The 20,691-nt window shown below is 34.3% G+C and overlaps 1 long non-coding RNA gene and 7 other non-coding genes across 8 annotated transcripts in view; 2 read left to right on the top strand and 6 right to left on the bottom strand.

Annotated features, from left to right (window-relative positions):
• The window catches only part of LOC135214993 (uncharacterized), a 266,054-nt gene that overhangs the window by 100,270 nt on the left and 145,093 nt on the right, over nucleotides 1-20,691 (bottom strand). The window lies entirely within an intron of this gene.
• Nucleotides 6,760-6,831, bottom strand: Trnag-ucc (transfer RNA glycine (anticodon UCC)). The gene has a single exon. It is a non-coding gene; the product is annotated as a tRNA-Gly (tRNA).
• Nucleotides 10,740-10,811, bottom strand: Trnag-ucc (transfer RNA glycine (anticodon UCC)). Its single transcript has one exon. It is a non-coding gene; the product is annotated as a tRNA-Gly (tRNA).
• Trnag-ucc (transfer RNA glycine (anticodon UCC)) lies at nucleotides 11,828-11,899 on the bottom strand. Its single transcript has one exon. It is a non-coding gene; the product is annotated as a tRNA-Gly (tRNA).
• Nucleotides 13,641-13,712, top strand: Trnag-ucc (transfer RNA glycine (anticodon UCC)). The gene has a single exon. It is a non-coding gene; the product is annotated as a tRNA-Gly (tRNA).
• Nucleotides 14,474-14,545, bottom strand: Trnag-ucc (transfer RNA glycine (anticodon UCC)). The gene has a single exon. It is a non-coding gene; the product is annotated as a tRNA-Gly (tRNA).
• On the top strand, nucleotides 17,952-18,023 carry Trnag-ucc (transfer RNA glycine (anticodon UCC)). Its single transcript has one exon. It is a non-coding gene; the product is annotated as a tRNA-Gly (tRNA).
• On the bottom strand, nucleotides 20,141-20,212 carry Trnag-ucc (transfer RNA glycine (anticodon UCC)). Its single transcript has one exon. It is a non-coding gene; the product is annotated as a tRNA-Gly (tRNA).

Below are 20,691 nucleotides of genomic sequence, written 5' to 3'. Positions count from 1 at the left end.
TTATAAGACATCTAGTGTTAAGCAAGATTTTAAGATATTTAAGGTACTTTAGGGGGTGTTCAATAGCCCCGCCCGACACCCCACAAAAAAAAAAATTAGAATGGAAACAATTTTCCCTCTATGTACAATGAGTTATTTATCAGGAATTATGTGAAAACTGCTTTTTTTTTTTTCAAAGGCTGCATTGATCAACAATAAGTATTTAATTCCAAATAGTCATAAAAAAATATAATGAAAAAGAAACGAGGTCATTCTTAAACAAAATGATGCCAAACAATTTACCACTTCAAAATGCTTACCTTTCCTTCCTGTTATCTTATGAAAAAATAACAAACTCGAATGTGAACATTTCTCTTGATGCTGTAGCATCCGATTGAAAAGTTTTGAAGTGATAAAATTTACTGTTTATCTGATCCCATCGATCTTCTTAAGTTGCAAACTTTGGCATGAAATATTTCCTCACACTTTGGTGTTTTAAAAGGTTTGGTATTTTAACACAGCTATGGAATGGTGGTATAGTGGTTAGCATAGCTACCTTCCAAGCAGTTGACCCGGGTTCGATTCCAGCCATCGCCAAACTTCCGTTTAAATACCACACAAATACTGTTTAATATTAATCAATGTTTGCTGGAACTGGCACTTCAACATTCCCACGTTAACTGGAATACTGAAGTAGCAACTGGAAAGTTAGTCACACAATATCGAAAGGTAAATCAAACAGATTAGTTTCTCTGTGTATCCAGAATTCTAATGACCAATTACATCTTTGCCACATTATTTTCTGTAGATCTGATAATGGTATCATACTGTATTTTGACTCATTTCCAGTCAAACACACCCAACCCCCTTCTCTCTCTCTCTCTCTCTCTCTCTCTCTCTCTCTCTCTCGGCAGCTGCCAATCATAATTTTAAAAACCTACCCCCTTTCACTTTTTCTCAACTCCTAACTTTTCCATTGGTCAAACTTGTTGGCTCTGGATAAATCACTGATGACCTTGTTGAGGAAGCCATAGAGTGCCATTCTGCTTGTAAACTATTTAACATGGACAGACAGACTTTGACTACCACACTTGTTGAACAAAACCTCTTCCTGTTTGCACCTGGTATTTCAACAGAAAGTTTGTGATGGCTGGGAATTTGCTCTGCGAACGTTTCCAGAATAAGCAATACTAATCTAACAGAAGTCATTATAAAATTGAGCAACTTAACTCTGTAGGGTGAAGTACGTTTCATCTTCTTCTGAGTATATATATATATATATATATATATATATATATATATATATATATATATATTATATATATAATTTTTATCAAATGATATTTAAGAAATGAAGAGAAATTAATTTACATTTTAAATAATCTCTTTTGCAGGTGAGACTGAAATACTCCTAAGTCTTACACCTAAATACCTCAAGGTTTTCATTGCAACTGAATTTATTAAACGGTTTGTAAACATATCTTAACCAAGCAATGACAATAGCGGTTAGCATAACTGTCTTCAAAGCAGCTGACCAGGATTCCATTTCGGCTATTGAATATTTCAATGGAGATGTAGATCAAAAGATATCTCATTGTCATTTCTGATCGCAATGAAAATAATTATATAAACACGTCAGTTGATCTTTCCAACTTGTTGATTATTAATAGATACAGAGGGAAAAAACCTTCTACTGCAGGAGGTTATGTTGATACACGACTTGAGAATTTCCTAGTTGCAACATTGACTACCTATAACGTTTTTATAATTATGCCATTACTTTAACCCATCAGAATTTACATAGGATATCTAAACGGGAATCCTGCGATGGCCAGGAACTCGAACCCGGGTCAACCTGCTTGGAAGGCAGCTATGCTAACCACTATACCACCATCGCTTGCTTAAGGAATGCTGACAAACCTTTTGAAACATTCATCTATACAGGCAGGACACTGAAGTATCAAAGGGTATAACTTTGGAATATTGCAGTCTCAACTGAAAAAAGGTTAATATAAAATGTAAATGATTTGTCGCTCCTGTTTCTTATACAAATATTGAAAGCTTCTTTTTTGTCATTGGGAAGATGTGGCTCGTCACCATTAGTCATTGACACTCTCTCTCTCTCTCTCTCTCTCTCTCTCTCTCTCTCTCTCTCTCTCTCTCTCTCTCCGTATATATATATATATATATATATCTATATATATATATATATATATATATATATATCCATATACATATGCAGAAGCCAGGTACTATGTCGTACCTCTAAGTAAATGGGGATACAATCATTGTGGATTGTATCCCCATATATATATATATATATATATATATATATATATATATATATATATATATATATATATATATATATATATATATATATATACTACATATATATATATTAAAATGCTCCAATTACAGTTTACTTCCACCTATACCTCCACCTGCTCTGTCTAAACTCTTCGCTTAAAACTTTTTCATATGAATTAAATAGGGACAGATATTCACTAAAAGAAATACTTTCTTTAAGTTATATGACTGTGCTTTTGCCGAGATACACAATTCACATTGAAAGACCGGATTTGGAAATGAAAAAAGTTAGTCACAATCAATTCTTTCCCGAGATAATCAACAGTCATGTATCCCAGCGTTATCTATTAAGACGTGTGTGTGTGTGTGTGTGTGTGTGTGTGTGGTGTGTGTGTGTTGTGACAAATACGCAGAGAGAGAGAAGAGGGGTAAATTCTAGAATAAAATACATGTCAATGCTACCGGAAATCCATACATGAAATAATAATCACTGACATATGAATTCTGCAAAATCTCAATGCAAATCTCAATGCAACTGGAAGTGTTTTGTTTCCCCAAAATAACGAAAGTAATTACTGTTATTCAAGTTTTATTAGATGTTTGTCATAAGCAAGGATTGGCGTAACACCCAAGAGGATGTTACACTCTTCACGGTAATTGCTTTCAATAAACAAACATGATGGACACTGGAGAGATGACTGTTACCTTTCTTAAGGAAGCCATAAGAGTGTTTTTCTCTGGACAACTGTTTAACATGGACATACTTTGGCTACACACCTGTTGAACAAAAACCTCTTCCTGTTTGCACCTGGTATTTAAACAGAAAGTTTGCGATGGCCAAAATCGAACCCGGGTCAACTGCTTGGAAGGCAGCTATGCTAACCACTATACCACCATCGCTTGAAAAGTGGCATTAAAAAGCCTTTAAGACATTCTAGAGTGAAGGAAATTTTTAACACATTCTTCTAAGGTGTAATTTGTGTAGTAATCTCAATAGTAAAAAAGTAGTTTATGTAAAATGTAAATTATTTTCCCTCTTTGTTCCTAGAATAATCTTTGGAGATATATCTCAAGGATCAAGTCAAAACTGCTTTTTATCAAAGATTGTGTTGATCACCATCATATTTTATTAATTAAAAGCATTCATAAGCATACTAGAGTGAGATTGTTCACCTAAATGACAACAAACAATTCCTGTCTTCCTGCTATCTCACAACCATAAAATGAAATACGACTGTGAATATTTATCTTGATGCTGTAGTCTCTGATCAAACTTTTTAAAGCATTAACATTTACTTTTAATTCTGATACCTCCCTCTTCCGAGTTGCAAACTTCGTCATAAAATCCTTATTAACAATTCAATAGTTTAAAAAGTTTTATGATAGTAAAATGTAATCAATAGCTGGTGGTATAGTGGGTAGCATACCTACCTTCCAAGCAGTTGACCAAGGTTCGATTCCCGGCCATCGCATTGCTTCTAGTTTAAATTCCAGGTACACACTCAAGTCACGTTGTTAGTAACTAAATTCACAGCTACAGACATACTAGAACTGCTAATGTTACAAATGGAGAGTTGTAAGGAAAGCTGTAATCATGTATAAAATGCAGCATCCATACCATCATGCATAGGTTTCTTTCCTTCAGTATTTTCCCATGAGATCTTATATACATTATATTTTTTTGCTTATCCCATAAAAATCACTTTCTCTTTGGTCTACCTTTCTCTCCTTTTCCTACACTTAAAACATTAAAATGTTTTTATTAAACGAAATGACGAAAAATAAAAAAAAGTTCATCATATACCAGTCACCTCTAACTAATCTGGAGTCATGTAACCAAGCGTCCCTTGATATTCATGCCCTAATAGAGAGAGAGAGAGAGAGAGAGAGAGAGAGAGAGAGAGAGAGAGAGAGAGAGATCTGGCACGGGTCATCAAATTTGAAGGTAGTAGATAGAGAAAGAAAGCAGTACAGGGTGGAACCAAAATCAAATAAATATCAACGCTACAGTGAATACAGTTTGCCAAGAATAACAATTAAAGATCAATGTCACACAAGTTTTGAAAGCCAGTAAGTAGCAGGGGCAGAAATAATAGTCAGAAGATGAAACATGCTTCAGTTCAAAATATCCCAAGGAAAGTTGGGATAAAAGAAAAAGCGGCAATTCTTAAACTGAATGACACACAATCATTTACCATTACTAAATGTTAACTGAAGTTTTGGTCATAGCTGTTATTTTAGATGATATGGTTAAATCATGCTATCTTAGAAAATTTCTCTTGATATAGTTGCCTTTAATAATATATTTTGTACCACATGTCTACATATTCTTTTATGTTTCATGACTAGTTCCCTTGGCTGCCATCATATCTCCCAAACTTACCCGCCTTAAATGTCATAAAATCTCCCTCAACAGTGAATGTTTTAAAAGGTATTAACTTTCTTAGATCAAGCGATGGTGTATAGTGGTTAGCATAGCTGCCTTCCAAGCAGTTGACCCGGGTTCGATTCCCGGCCATCGCAAATCTCCCGTTTAAATACCAATTGCAAGTAGAATGACTTGACACTTGTTCACATAAATAAGTTGGCAAGAATTTGCTCTGCGAATCTTTCCAGAATAAGCAATACTAATCTAACAGATGTCATAAAATTGAGCGTCTTAACTCTGTAGGGTGAAGCATGTTTCATCTTCTTCTCAGTATAGGTATATATATATATATATATATATATATATATCTCTCTCTCAAATGATATCTGAAAAAATGACGAGAAATTAATTTACATTTTAAATAATCTCAAGGTTTTCTTTGCAACTGAATTTCTTAAACGGTTTGTAATCATAATAAGCAGTTGACCAGGATTCCATTTCGGCTCTTGAAAAGTTTCCATTTAAGACCTTTTATACAAACAGGATGGGAGTTCTGATCAATGGGGATGTAGATCAAAAGACATCTCAATGTCATTTCTGGTCGCATGAAAATAATTATGTAATTTCTGGTCGCAATGAAAATAAATAATTATGTAAAAGTTAGTTGATCTACCCACTTGCTAATTATTAATGGTTACAAAGGGAAAACTCCTTCTATTGCAGTATGGAGGTTGTGTTAATACATGAATTGAATATTGTTGCAACATCGACTACCTATAACGTTCTTGTAATTATGCCAATACTTTCAACCCATCAGAATTTACATACGATATTTAAACGGGAATCCTGCGATGGTCCGGGAATCGAACCCGGGTCAACTGCTTGGAAGGCAGCTATGCTAACCCCCAAACCCACCTTCCCTGGTTAAGGGAAGGCTGAAAAACCTTTTAAACCGTTAACTATAAAGGCAGACACTGAAGTATCCAAAGGGTATAACTTTGGAATATTGCAGTTTCAACTGAAAAAAGGTTAATATAAAATGTAAATGATTTGTCGTTCCTGTTTCTTATACATCATTTGAGAAATATCTACAAATATTGAAAGCTTTTTGTCATTGGGAAAATGTGGCTCGTCCACCATTAGTCATTGACACACACACACACACTCTCTCTCTCTCTCTCTCTCTCTCTCTCTCTCTCTCTCTCTCTCTCTCTATATATATATATATATATATATATATATATATATATATATATATATATATATATATATATTAAAATCCTCCAATTACTGTTACTTTCACCTATACCTCCACCTGCTCCTGTCTAAACGCGTATCTTAAAAAATTTTTTCATGTGAAATAAATAGTGACAGGAATTCACTACATATTGAAAGACCGGATTTGGAAATGTAAAAAGTTAGTCACAATCAATTCTTTCCTGAGAAAATCACCAGTCATGTAACCCGGTGTTATTTATTACTTTTATACCTTAAGATGTGTGTGTGTGTGAGACAAGCAGGAGAGAGAGAGAGAGAGAGAGAGCAGAGTAGAGGGAGGCGAGAGAGAGAGAGAGAGAGAGAGAGAGAGACGCAGGGTAAATCTAGAAACAAAATACATCTCAATGCTACCGGAAATCTTTACATGAAATAATAATCACTGATATTTGTATTCTGTAAAGGTGAATGAACTATACTCTAAGGATAGACTGCGCCTTCTAATCTGAGACATGGCATGACAGAAGAGGCAGGCCAGGCTTGAATGAGAATCAATGTAAATCTTAATGCAACTGGAAGGTGTTTCCCACAAAATAACGAAAGGTAATTACTGTTATTCAAGTTTTATAGATGTTTCATATGCAAGGATTGGCGTAACACCCAAGAGGATGTTACACTCTTCACAGTAATTACTTTCAATCAACAAACATGGTGGACACTGGAGAGATTACTGTTACCTTTGTTAAGGAAGCCATAAGAGTGTTTTTCTCTAGACAACTGTTTAACATGGACATACTTTGGCTAGCACACCTGTTGAACAAAATCCCTACCTCTTTGCACCTGGTATTTAAACTTCCTGTTTGCACCTGGTAATTAAGTAGAAAGTTTGCGATGGCCGGGAATCGAACCCGGGTCAACTGCTTGGAAGGCAGCTATGCTAACCACTATACCACCATCGCTTGATAATGCGAGATTAAAAAGCCTTTTAAGATATTCTAGAGTGAAGAAATTTGTTAAAACATTCTTCTAAGGTGTAATTTGTGTAGCTCTCAATAGTAAAAAAGTTAAGTTTATGTAGAATGTAAATTATTTTCCCTCTTTGTTCCTAGAATAATTGAGATATATCTCAAGAATTAAGTTAAACTGCGTTTTTATCAAAGATTGTGTTGATCACCATCATATTTTATCAATTACAAAATATTCATAAACAATACAAGAAAGGGGAGATTGTTCACTTAATGACAACAAACAATTACTTCCTTCCTGCTATCTCACAACCAAAAAATGAAATACGACTGTGAATATTTATCTTGATGATGTAGTCTCTGATAAAACATTTTTTAAAGCATTAACATTTACTTTTAATTCTGATACCCTCCCTCTTCCGAGTTGCAAACTTCCTCATACAATCCTTATTAACAATTCAATAGCTTAAAAAGTTTTATGATAGTCACATGTAATCAATCGCTGGTGGTATAGTGGTTAGCATAGCTGCCTTCCAAGCGGTTTATCCGGGTTCGATTCCCGGCCATTGCATTGCTTCTAGTTTACATTCCAGGTACACACTCAAGTCACGTTGTTAATAACTAAATTCACAGCTACAGACATACCATAACTGCTAATATTACAAATGGAAAGTTGTATTCATGCATAAAATGCAGTATCCCTACCATCAGGCATAGGTTTCTTTCATTCAGTATTTTCCCATGAGATCTAATATACATTATAATATTTTTTTTTTGCTTATCATAAAAATCACTTTTCTCTTTGTTACCTTTCTCTCCTTTTCTACACTTAAAACATTAAAAAGGTTTTTATTAAACGAAATGATGAAAAATCAAAACAGTTCATGATATACCACTCACCTCTAACTAATCTAGAGTCATGTAACCAAGCGTCCCTTGATATTCATGCCCTAATATATATATATATATATATAGAGAGAGAGAGAGAGAGAGAGAGAGAGAGAGAGAGAGAGAGTAGCAGGGGAAGACATAATACTCAGATGATGAAACATGCTTCACACTACAGAGTTAAGCTGCTCAAGTTTATGGCATGTGATAGATCAGTATTGTTATTGCGGGAACGTTCACAGAGTAAATCCTTGCCAATTGTTTTAACGTGAACAAGTGTCGAGTCATCCTACTTGCAACTGGTATTTAAACGGGAGATTTGCGATGGCCGGGAATCGAACCCGGGTCAACTGCTTGGAAGGCAGCTATGCTAACGACTATACCACCATCGCCTGGTGAGCTAACATTATCAAACCTTTAAGACATTCAAGTGTGAAAAGAGATTTTATAACATTAAAGGTTGCTACTTAGGGAGGTGGATATAAGAAGCAAATGGCATCCAAATTATAAATGGTATTACATGAAAAATATGTTATTCAAAGAACTATACAGAGCATTATACAAAGTCTGATTTTTCAATATCGTCATTAGATAACGTGAAGGACCAGGAAGATTCTATCAACATTTTGGAATTGTAAATGGTTAGCACCATTTAGTTTAGCAACAGCCCTTTTACTAGCAACATTCATGTAATTTTTGAGATACCTCAAAAGATATAAATGAAACATGAATGGAAAGTAATTCACATTTTGTATAAAATTTTTGCAGTTGAGACCGTTAAATATTCCTAAGTCATACCATTAAGAGTCTTAGTCTTTTTATCACACTTGAATGTCTTAAAGGTTTGGTAATCTAGCTTAACCAAGTAATGGTGGTGTAATGGTTAGCATAACTGCCTTCCAAGCAGCTGTCTGGGTTTAAATCCGGCCCATGGCAAAATATCTGCTTAAATACCAGGTGCAAATTGAGGATAGGTTATTTGAAACTAATGTCATAAGTACAAAACTAATGTAACAATACTTTCTTCAAGTTACCCAGAAGTCATATCCCAACCCAGAGAGCCACAATTGATAGATTTCTGTTGACCTTGTTGTGGAAATTGTTTTGAGAGAGCACTTTGTAATCAACTGACTAATAACACCATACCAGTCTGTCTACATCAAGGTATTTTAAAGGAGGCTAACGATGGCCGGGAATTGACCCGGGTCAACTGCTTGGAAGGCAGCTATGCTAACCCGTTTTAACCACCATCGCCTAAAGTTAATATACCTTTTAAAACATTCAAGTGTGAGGGAAGATTTTCTATGAAACATTTAAGGTGGGCAAGTTTGGGAGATATGATGGGAGCAAAAGGGAACAAGGCATCAAACATAAAAGAATATGTAGTCATGTAGTAACAAAATTATATTATTAAAGGCAACAGAATCAAGAGAAATCTTCTAAGATAGCATGATTTAACCACATCGTCTAGATAACAGATAGGACCAAAATTTCAGTAAAATTTTAGGAATGATAAATGGTTATGTGTTATTTAGTTTAAGAATAACCCCTTTCTCTCTTATCCCAACTTTCCGTGGGATATTTTGAAATGATAACTTAAGATGCCCACTTTTTCTTTATGTTTTCAAGCATTCTTTATTGATATATATATATATATATATATATATATATATATATATATATATATATATATATATGTATATATATATATATATACATATATATATATATATATATATATATATGTATGTATATATATATATATATATATATATATATATATATATAATATATATATATATATATATATATATATGTATATAGGTGGGCCACCATCTTGAGTCATCAATTCAAAATATCCCAAGGAAAGCTGGGATTAGAGAGAAAGGGGCAATTCTTAAACTAAATAACCCATAACCATTTATCATTCCTAAATGTTTACTGAAATTTTGGTCCTATCTGTTATCTAGACGATATGGTTAAATCATGCTATCTTACAAATTTCTCTTGATTCTGCTGCCTTTAATAATATATTTTGTACCACATGACTACATATTCTTTTATGTTTCATGCCTAGTTCCCTTTTGCTCCCATCATATCTCCCAAACTTGCCCATCTTAGATGTCATAAAATCTTTCCTCACACTTGAATGTTTTAAAAGATATATTAACTTCACATGATCAGGCGATGGTGGTATAGTGGTTAGCATAGCTGCCTTCCAAACAGTTGACCCGGGTTCGATTCCCGGCCATCGCAAATCTCCCGTTTAAACACCAGTTGCATGTAGAATGACTCGACACTTGTTCACATTAATAAGTTGGCAAGAATTTGCTCTGCAAACCTTTCCAGAATAAGCAATACTAATCTAATAGATGTCATAAAATAGAGCAACTTAACTCCGTAGGGTGAAGCATGCTTCATCTTCTTCTGAGAGTATATATATATATATATATATATATATATATATATATATATATATCCCAAATGATATCTGAAAAAATGAAGAGAAACTAACTTACATTTTAAATAATCTCTTTTGCAGGCAAGACGAAATACTCCAAAGTCTTACACCTAAATACCTTAAGGTTTTCTTTGCAACTGAATTTCTTAAACAGTTTGTAAACATAATATCTTAACCAATCAATGACAATACCATTTAGCATAACTGTCTTTAAAGCAACTGACCAGGATTCCATTTCGGTTATTCAAATTTCCATTTAAGACCCTATGCAAACAGAATGGGAGTTTTGCTCAATGGGGATGTAGATCAAAAGATATTTCAATGTCATTTCTGATCGCAAAAGAAAATAATTATATAAACGTCAGTTGATCTTCCCACTTGTTGATTATTAATGGATACAGAGGGAATAAACCTCTTCTATTGCAGTATGGAGGTTGAGTTGATACAGGACTTAAACATTCCAGTTGCAACATTGACTACCTATAACGTTTTTGTAATTATGCCATTACTTTTAACCCATCAGAATTTACATTGGATATCTAAACGGGAATCCTGCGATGGCCGGGAATCGAACCCGGGTCAACTGCTTGGAAGGCAGCTATGCTAACCACTATACCACCATCGCTTGGTTAAGGAATGGTGACAAACCTTTTAAAACATTCATCTATACAGGCAGACACTGAAGTCTCAAAGGGTATAACTTTGGAATATTGCAATCTCAACTGAAAAACCGTTAATATAAAATGTAAATGATTTGTCTTTCATGTTTCTTATAAATCATTTGAGAAATATCTACAAATATTGAAAGCTTCTTTTAGTCATTGGGATAATGTGGGATCGTCATCATAAGTCACTGATTTTCTCTCTCTCTCTCTCTCTCTCTCTCTCTCTCTCTCTCTCTCTCTCTCTCTCTATTAAAATCCTCCAATAGCAGTTACTTTCACCTTTACCTCCACCTGCTCCTGTCTAAACTCGTATCTTAAAAGTTTTTCATTTGAATTAGAGACAGATATTCATAACAAGAAATAAAATGTTTAAGTTATATGACTGTGCTTTTTCCGAGATACCGCAATTCACATGAAAAGACCGGATTTGGAAATGTAAAAAGTTAGTTACAATTAATTCTTTCCCGAGATAATCAATAGTCATGTATCCAAGCGTTATCTATTAAGCCGCGCGCGCGCGCGCGCGTGTGTGTGTATGTGTGTGTGGCAAGCAGGCAGAGAGAGAGAGAGAGAGAGAGAGAGAGAGTAGTTTAAAAGAGCTATCAAATGAATGAGAGATACACATCAGAAGGAAGGTACTTTCTCTGGCACGGGTCAACAAATTTGAAGGTAGTGAGTGGATAGAGAAAGCAGCTCAAAATAAATCTCAACGCGACAGTGAATACAGTTTGCCAAGAATAACAATTAAAGACCAATGTCAAACGAGTTTTGAAAGCTTGTAAGTAGCAGGGGCAGACATAATACTCAGATGATGAAATATGCTTCACATTACATAGTTAAGCTGCTCAAGTTTACGTCATCTGTTAGATTAGTATTCTTTATTGTGGAAACGTTCTCAACGTTAATACTTGCCAATTGTTTTAACGTGAACAAATGTCAAGTCATTCTACTTGCAACTGGTATTTAAACGGGAGTTTGCGATGGCCGGGAATCGAACCCGGGTCAACTGCTTGGAAGGCAGCTATGCTAACCACTATACCACCATCGCATGGTGATAGTGTATTATGAAACCTTTTAAGACATCCAAGTGTGAAAAGAGATTTTATTATATTAAAGGTTGCAACTTAGGGGGATGGATGGATATAAGAAACAGATGGCATCAAAATTAAAAATGGTATTACATGAAAAATATGTTATTCAAAGAACTATATCAAGAGCATTATACAAACAAAGTCTGATTTCTCAATATCTCCATTAGATAACATCAAGGACCAGGATATTTCTATCAACATTTTGGAATTGTAAATGGTTAGCATCGTTTAATTTAGAAACAGCCCTTTTACTAGCAACATTCATGTAATTTTTGAGATACCTCAAAAGATATAAATGAAACATGAATGAAAATAATTCACATTTTGTATAAGATTTGTGCAGTTGAGACCGTGAAAAATTCCTAAGTCATACCATTAAGAGTCTTAGTCTTTTTATCACACTTGAATGTCTTAAAGGTTTGGTAATCTAGCTTAACCAAGTAATGGTGGCGTATTGGTTAACATAACTGCCTTCCAAGCAGCTGTCTGGGTTTAAATCCGGGCCATGGCAAAATATCTGCTTAAATACCAGGTGCTAATTGAGGATAGGTTATTTGAAGCTAATGTCATAACTACAGAAACTGATGTAACAATACTTTCTTCAAGTTAACCAGAAGTTATATAACACAGAGAGCCACAATTGATAGGTTTCTGTTGACTTTGTTGTGGAAATTGTTGAGAGAGCACTTTGTAATCAACTGATTAATAACACCATACCAGTCTGTACATCAGGTATTTAAAGGAGAGTCTAGCGATGGCCGGGAATCGAACAAGGGTCAACTGCTTGGAAGGCAGCTATGCTAACCACTATACCACCATCGCTTGAACAATTGAAGTTAATATACCTTTTAAAGCATTCTAGTGTGAGGAAAGTTTTTATGATATTTAAAGCGGGCAAGTTTGGGAGACATGATGGCAGCAAAAGGGAACAAGGCATGAAACATGAAAGAATATGTAGTCATGTGGTGCAAAATATATTATTAAAGGCAACTATATCAAGAGAAATCGTATAAGATAGCATGATTTAACCATATCGTCTAAGATAACAGATATGACCAAAATTTCAGTCAACATCTAGGAATGATAAATGGTTGTGTCATTTAGTTTAGAATTGCCCCTTTCTCTCTTATCCCAACTTTCCTTGGGATATTTTGAACTGATGACTTAAGATGGAATGGCCCACCTATATATTTTTGTTTATGTATTGTATGTTGGTTATATATTATATATATATATATATATATATATATATATATATATATATATATATATATATATATATATATATATATATATATAAAGAATGCATGAAAACTACTTTGTTTCATAAAAAAAGGAGGGCCATAATCATAAGTCATCAATTCGAAATATCCCAAGGAAAGTTGGGATAAGAGAGAAAGGGGTTATTCTTAAACTACAGGACACACAACCATTTATCATTCCTAAAAGTTGACTGAAATTTTGGTCATATCTGTTATCTTAGACGATATGGTTAAATCATGCTATCTTATACGATTTCTCTTGATATAGTTGCCTTTAATAATATATTTTGCACCACATGACTACATATTCTTTCATGTTTCATGCCTTGTTCCCTTTTGCTGCCATCATGTCTCCCAAACTTGCCCACCTTAAATGTCATAAAATTTTCCCTCACACTTGAATGTTTTAAAAGGTATATTAACTTCATCTGATCAGGCGATGGTGGTATAGTGGTTAGCATAGCTGCCTTCCAAGCAGTTGACCCGGGTTCGATTCCCGGCCATCGCAAATCTCCCGTTTAAATACCAGTTGCAAGTTGAATGACTCGACACTTCTTCACACTAAAAAGTTGTAAAGGATTTGCTCTGCGAACCTTTCCGGAATAAGCAATACTAATCTACCAGATAGTCATAAAATTGAGCATCTTAACTCTGTAGGGTGAAGCATGTTTCATCTTCTGGATAATATATATATATATATATATATATATATATATATATATATCTCAAATGGTATCTGAAAAAAATGAAGAAAAATTAATTTACATTTCAAATAATCTCTTTTGCAGGTGAAACTGAAATACTCCTAAGTCTTACACCTAAATACCTCAAGGTTTTCTTTGCAACTGAATTTCTTAAACGGTTTGTAAACATAATATCTTAACCAAGCAATGACAATACCATTTAGCATAACTGTCTTCAAAGCAGCTGACCAGGATTCCATTTCGGCTATTGAAAATTTCCATTTAAGACCCTATGCAAACAGAATGGGAGGGAGGTTTGCTCAATGGGGATGTACATCAAAAGATATTTCAATGTCATTTCTGATCGCAATGAAAATAATTATATAAATATAAACGTCAGTTGATCTTCCCACATTGATTATTAATGGATACAGAGGGAATAAACCTCTTCAATTGCAGTATGAAGGTTGAGTTGAAACATGACTTAAACATTCCAGTTGCAACATTGACTACCTATAACGTTTTTGTAATTATGCCATTACTTTTAACCCATCAGAATTTACATAGGATATCTAAACGGGAATCCTGCGATGGCCGGGAATCGAACCCGGGTCAACTGCTTGGAAGGCAGCTATGCTAACCACTATACCACCATCGCTTGGTTAAAGAATGCTCACAACCCTTTTAAAACATTTATCTATAAGGCAGTCACTGAAGTATCAAAGGGTATAACATAGGAATATTGCAGGCTCAACTGAAAAAAGGTTAATATAAAATGTAAATGATTTGTCGTTCTTATACATCATTTAAGAAATATCTACAAATATTGAAAGCTTCTTTTAGTCATTGGGAAAATGTGGGGTCGTCATCATAAGTCACTGATTCTCTCTCTCTCTCTCTCTCTCTCTCTCTCTCTCTCTCTCTCTCTTAAATCCTCCAATTGCAGCTACTTTCACCTATACCTCCACCTGCTACTGTCTAAACTCGTATCTTAAATTTTTTTTTCATGTGAAGTAAATAGGGACAGATATTCACTGAAGAAATACTTTCTTTAAGTTATATGACTGTGCTTTTTCCGAGATACCACAATTCACATTGAAAGACCGGATTTGGAAATGTAAAAAGTTAGTCACAATCAATTCTTTCCCGAGATAATCACCAGTCATGTAACCCGGCGTTATTTATTACTTTCATGCATGTGTGTGTGTGTGTGTGTGTGACAAGCAGAGAGAGAGAGAGAGAGAGAGAGAGAGAGAGACGCAAGGTAAATCTAGAAACAAAATGCATCTCAATGCTACCGGAAATCTTTACATGAAATAATAATCACTGACATTTGAATTCTGCAAAAGGTGAATGAACTATATACTCAAAGGATAGACTGCGCTTTCTCGGCTCTTCAAATCTGAGACATGGCATCGACAGAAAAGGCAGGACAGGCTTGAATGAAAATCAATGTAAATCTTAATGCAACTGGAAGTGTTGTTTCCCCAAAATAACGAAAGTTATTACTGTTATTCAAGTTTTATAGATGTTTCACAAGCAAGGATTGGCATAATACTCAAGAAGGTGAAGCACACTTCACGGTAATTGCTTTCAACAAACAAACATGATGGACACTGGAGAGATTACCGTTACCTTTGTTAAGGCAGCCATAAGAGTGTTTTTCTCTAGACAACTGTTCAACATGGACATACTTTGGCTAGCACACCTGTTGAACAAAACCTCTTCCTGTTTGCACCTGGTATTTAAACTGAAAGTTTGCGATGGCCGGGAATCGAACAAGGGTCAACTGCTTGGAAGGCAGCTATGCTAACCACTATACCACCATCGCTTGATACAGCAACATTAAAAAGCCTTTTAAGACATTCTAGAGTGAAGAAAATTTTTAAAACATTCTTCTAAGGTGTAATTTGTGTAGATCTCAATAGTAAAAAGGTAAAAAAAAAAGGTAAGTTTATGTAAAATGTAAATTATTTTCCCTTTGTTCCTAGAATAATGTTTTGAGATATATCTCAAGAATTAAGTCAAAACTGCTTTTTATCAAAGATTGTGTTGATCACCAACATATTTTATTAATTACAAATATTCATAAACATACTAGAGTGAGGTTGTTCACCTAAATGACAACAAACAATTCCTGTCTTCCTGCTATCTCACAACCATAAAATGAAATACGACTGTGAATATTTCTCTTGATGATGTAGTCTCTGATAAAATGTTTTAAAGCATTAACATTTACTTTTAATTGGCTGATACCCTCGCTCTTCCGAGTTGCAAACTTCCTCATACAATCCTTATTAACAATTCAATAGTTTAAAAAGTTTTATGATAGTAATTTAGTTAATTGATGGTGGTATATGTGGATAGCATAGCTGCCTTCCAAGCAGTTGACCAGCGTACGATTCCCGGTCCATCGCATTGCTTCTAGTTTAAATTCCAGGCTACACACACTCAAGTCCACGTTGTTAATAACTATATTCTCACAGCTACAGGACATAATATAACTGCTAATGTGTAACAAATGGAAACTTGTAAGGAAAATTGTAATCATGCATAAAATGCAGTATCCATACCATCAAGCATAGGTTTCTTTCCTTCAGTATTTTCCCATGAGATCTAATATCCATTATCATATTTTTTTGCTTATCCCATAAAAATCACTTTCTCTTTGGTCTACCTTTCTCTCTTTTTTTTTTCCTACACTTAAAACATTAAAAGGTTTTTATTAAACGAAATGATGAAAAATAAAAAAAGTTCATCATATACCAGTCACCTCTAACTAATCTAGAGTCATGTAACCAAGCGTCCCTTGATATTCATGCGCTAATAGAGAGAGAGAGAGAGAGAGAGAGAGAAGAGAGAGAGTAGCAGTAACATAATACTCAGATGATGAAAAACATGCTTCACACTACAGAGTTAAGTTGCACAAGTTTATGGCATGTGTTAGATTAGTATTATTTATTATGGGAACGTTCACAGAGCAATCCTTGCCAATTGTATTAACGTGAACAAGTGTCGAGTCATTCTACTTGCAACTGGTATTTAAAAACCGCAGTTTTGCGATGGCCGGGAAATCGAACCCGGGTCAACTGCTTGGAAGGGAGCTATGCCTAACCACTATACCAACCAATCGCTTGATCAATTGAAGTTAATGTACCTTTTAAAACATCCAAGTGTGAGGGAAGATTTTATGACATTAAGGCAGGGGCATGTTTGGGAGATATGAATGACAGCAAAAAAGGGGAACAAGGCATGAAACATAAAGAATATGTAGTCATGTGGCTACAAAATATATTATTAAAGGCAACTATATCAAGAGAAATTGTATAAGATAGCATGATTTAACCATATCGTCTAAGATAACAGATATGACCAAAATTTCAGTCAACTTTTAGGAATGATAAATGGTTGTGTGTCATGTAGTTTAAGAATAACCCCTTTCTCTTTATCCCCCCCAACTTTCCTTGGGATATTTTGAATGATGACTTAAGATGATGGCCCACCTTCTCTTTATGACAAAAAGGAGTTTTCATGCATTGTTTATGTATATATATATATATATATATATATATATATACTATATTATATATATACAATTATATATATGTATGTGTGGTAATACCATATATATATATATATTATATTATATATATATATATTTATATAATAATATAATATTTAATATATATATATATATATAGGTGGGCCATCATCTTAAGTCACCGGTTCAAAATATCCCAAAGAAAGTTGGGATAAAAGAGAAAGGGGCAGTTTCTTAAACTAAAAAATTACACACAACCATTTACCATTACTAAATGCAAACTGAAATTTGGTCTTAGCTGTTATTTTAGATGATATGGTTAAATCATCCTATCTATAGAAGATTTCTCTTGATATAGTTGCCTTTAATAATATATTTTGTACCACATGACTACATGTTCTTTTATGTTTCATGCCTTATTCCTTTTGCTGCCATCATATCTCCCAAACTTGCCCACCTTAAATGTCATAAATCTTCCGTCACACTGAATGTTTTAAAAGGTATATTAACTTTCTTAGATCAGGCGATGGTGGTATAGTGGTTAGCATAGCTGCCTTCCAAGCAGTTGACCCGGGTTCGATTCCCGGCCATCGCAAATCTCCCGTTTAAATACCAGTTGTCAAGTAGAATGACTCGACACTTGTTCACATTAATAAGTTGGCAAGGATTTTGCTCTGCGAAACCTTTCCATAATAACAATACTAATCTAACAGATGTCATAAAATTGAGCATCTTAACTCTGTAGGGTGAAGCATGTTTCATCTTCTTCTCAGTATATATATATATATATATATATATATATATCTCAAATGATATCTGAAAAAGTGAAGAGAAATTAATTTACATTTTAAATAATCTCTTTGCAGGTGAGACTGAAATACTCCTAAGTCTTACACTTAATACCTCAAGGTTTTCGTTGCAGCTGAATTTCTTGAACGGTTTTTTAAACATAATATCTTGACCAAGCAATGACAATAGCGGTTAGCATAACTGTCTTCAAAGCAGTTGACCAGGATTCCATTTCGGCTACTGAAAATTTCCATTTAATACCTTATACAAACAGAATGGGAGTTTTGATCAATGGGGATGTAGATCAAAGATATCTCAATGTCATTTCTGATCGCAATGAAAATAATTATGTAAACGTTAGTTGGTCTAACCACTTGTTAATTATTAATGGATTACAGAGGGAAAAACCCTTCTGTTGCAGTATGGAGGTTGTGTTGAAATATGACTTGACCATTCCTCCGTTGCAACATTGACTACCTATAACGTTCTTGTAGTTATGCCAACACTTTCAACCGATCAGAATTTACATACGATACTTAAACGGGAATCTTGCGATGGCCGGGCAATCAAAACCGGGTCAACTGCTTGGAAGGCAGCTATGCTAACCACTATACCACCATCGCTTACATAATGGGAATGCTCACAAACCTTTTAAAACGTTAAACTATAAAGGTAGACACAGAAGTTTCAAAGGGTATAACTTTGGAATATTGCAGTCTCAACTGAAAAAACGGTTAATATAAAATGTAAATGATTTGTCTTTCATGTTTCTTATAAATCATTTAAGAAATATCTACAAATATGAAGCTTCTTTCAGTCATTGGGAAAATGTGGGGTCGTCATCATAAGTCACTGATTCTCTCTCTCTCTCTCCCTCTCTCTTTATATATATATATTAATATATATAATACTATATATAGTATATATAGTAATATATATATATATATATATATATATATATTAAAATCCTCCAATTGCAGCTACTTTCACCTATATCCTCCCTGCTCCTGTCTAAACTCGTATCATAAAATTTTTTTTAATTTTTTTTCATATGAATTAAATAGGGTGACAATATTATTCACTAAAAGAAAGAAATACTTTCCTTTAAGTTATATGACTCTGCTTTTTCCGAGATACCACAATTCACATTGAAAGACCGGATTTGGAAATGTAAAGGTTAGTCATAATCAATTCTTCCCGAGATAATCAACAGTCATGTATCCCATGGGCATTATCTATTACTTTCATACCTTAAGACGTGTGTGTGGTTTGACAAGCAGGCATAGAGAGAGAGAGAGAGAGAGAGAGAGAGAGAGAGAGAGAGAGAGAGAGAGGACGAGAGAGAGAGAGAGAGACGCAGGGTAAATCTAGAAACAAAATACATCACAATGCTACCGGAAATCTTTACATGAAATAATAATCACTGACATTTGTATTCTGCAAAAGGTGAATGAACTATACTCTAAGGATAGACTGGCGCCTTCAAATCTGAGACATAGCATGGACAGAAAAGGCAGGACAAAGCTTGAATGAGAACCAATGTAAATCTCAATGCAACTGGAAGTGTTGTTTCCCCAAAATAACGAAAGGTCATTACTGTTATTCAAGTTTAATAGATTATTTCATAAGCAAAGACAGGCGTTACACCCATGAGGATGTTACACTCTTCACGGTAATTGCTTTCAATCAACAAACATAGTGGACACTGGAGAGATGACTGTTACCTTTGTTAAGGAAGCCATAATAATGTTTTTCTCTGGAAACTCTTTTGTTTAACATGGAAATACTTTGGCTAGCCACACCTGTTGAACAAAATCCCTACCTCTTTGCGCCTGGTATTTAAGTAGAAAGTTTGCGATCGCCAGGAAATCAAAGTTGGACAAAACCTCTTCCTCTTTGCACCTGGTATTTCAACAGAAGTTTTGCGATGGCCGGGAATCGAACCCGGGTCAACTGCTTGGAAGGCAGCTATGCTAACCACTATACCACCATCGCCCTGATCAGGTGAAGTTAATATACCTTTTAAAAAAATCAAGTTGTGAAAGGATTTTATGACATTTAAGGTGGCAAGTTTGGGAGATATGATGGGAGAAAAGGGAACAAAAGGGACAAGGTAAAAGGCTCAAACATAAAAGAATATGTAGTTATTGTAGTACAAAATATATATTAAATTGATAACAGTATCAAGAGAAATCTTCTAGGATAGCATGATTTAACCATATCGTCTAGATAACAGATAGGACCAAAATTGTCAGTAAACTTTAGGGAATTGATAAATGGTTATGTGTTATTTAGTTTAAGAATTGCCCGTTTCTCTCTTATCCCAACTTTCCTAGGGATATTATGAAATGATGACTTAAGATGATGGCCCACCTTCTCTTTATGTCAAAAAAGAGTTTTCATGGAATGTTTATATATATATATATATATATATATATATATATATATATATATATATATATATATATATATAT

The sequence above is a fragment of the Macrobrachium nipponense genome, chromosome 46, assembly GCF_015104395.2.
Source record: "Macrobrachium nipponense isolate FS-2020 chromosome 46, ASM1510439v2, whole genome shotgun sequence".
NCBI lineage: Eukaryota > Metazoa > Arthropoda > Malacostraca > Decapoda > Palaemonidae > Macrobrachium > Macrobrachium nipponense.
This window is presented reverse-complemented; position numbering and strand designations above follow the sequence as displayed.